The following is a 997-nucleotide window of genomic DNA, read 5'->3' as shown; positions in this document are numbered from 1 at the left end:
AAGGGGATTTCCAGACCAACTTTTCTAAGGAGTCTCCATACTGATTTCCATAACGGTTGCACCAGTCTACACTCCCACCAGCAGTGGAGAAGGGTTCCATTTTCCCCACAGCCGGAGAGCACTTTTGGAGGCAGGAACTGGTTAGTTTTTCTGTAAAAGCCAAATAGTAGCAAGCTTACACTACGGGTTGTGGACTCTGCGATGTGGTTGCTTCATGTTTGCAGTCTGGACACGTACAGTTCATACACAGCCAGCCACTGCTGAGATTCAGTGAAACCACAGCCACAGAGCAGGTGGAGAATTCAGTGTGGCCTTTGGGCCACCGCAGTTGGTGGACTCTTCGTTACGGCCCCCGCCCAATAAAATTCTCTCAAATACCTATGAAATTGTTTCAGGACTCCTGGAACTTATTGACAGCAGTTTTAAAAATTCTGGCTTAAGAAACACATCTTTTCAAAGATATCTTTGATAAGAAAACAGCTGAAATTGTGTGTGTGTGTGTGTGTGTGTGTGTGTGTGTGTGTGTGTGTGTTTAGTCATTTGAAACACCTTTAGACTTCTGGATTTGAGACCACTACACAAACATGAAGTCTGGGTACTTGAATCATTGCTGAAGAATTCTTTACCTGCCCTATGCCCCAAAATACAAACCAAAGACCCCCAGAATATTCCTTCCCGTTTTGCTTTTCTAACGTGATGCTTCCTGGCACAAGTGCGCATTTCGTGATGGCATCCGCCTGGCTCCATGCACGGAGCCCCTCGCATCCCTCTCCCACCCCTTCCGTGGCTCCACGCACGGAGCCCCTCGCATCCCTCTCCCACCCCTTCCGTGGCTCCACGCACGGAGCCCCTCGCATCCCTCTCTCACCCCTTCCGTGGCTCCGCTCACGGAGCCCCTCGCGTCCCTCTCTCACCCCTTCCGTGGCTCCACGCACGGAGCCCCTCCGCATCCCTCTCTCATCCCTTCCGTGGCTCCGCGCACGGAGCCCCTCGCATC

The sequence above is a fragment of the Octodon degus genome, unplaced genomic scaffold (assembly GCF_000260255.1).
Source record: "Octodon degus isolate 3935 unplaced genomic scaffold, OctDeg1.0 scaffold00004, whole genome shotgun sequence".
In the NCBI taxonomy this organism is placed as follows: domain Eukaryota; kingdom Metazoa; phylum Chordata; class Mammalia; order Rodentia; family Octodontidae; genus Octodon; species Octodon degus.
Note: the sequence above shows the minus strand (reverse complement) of the source record.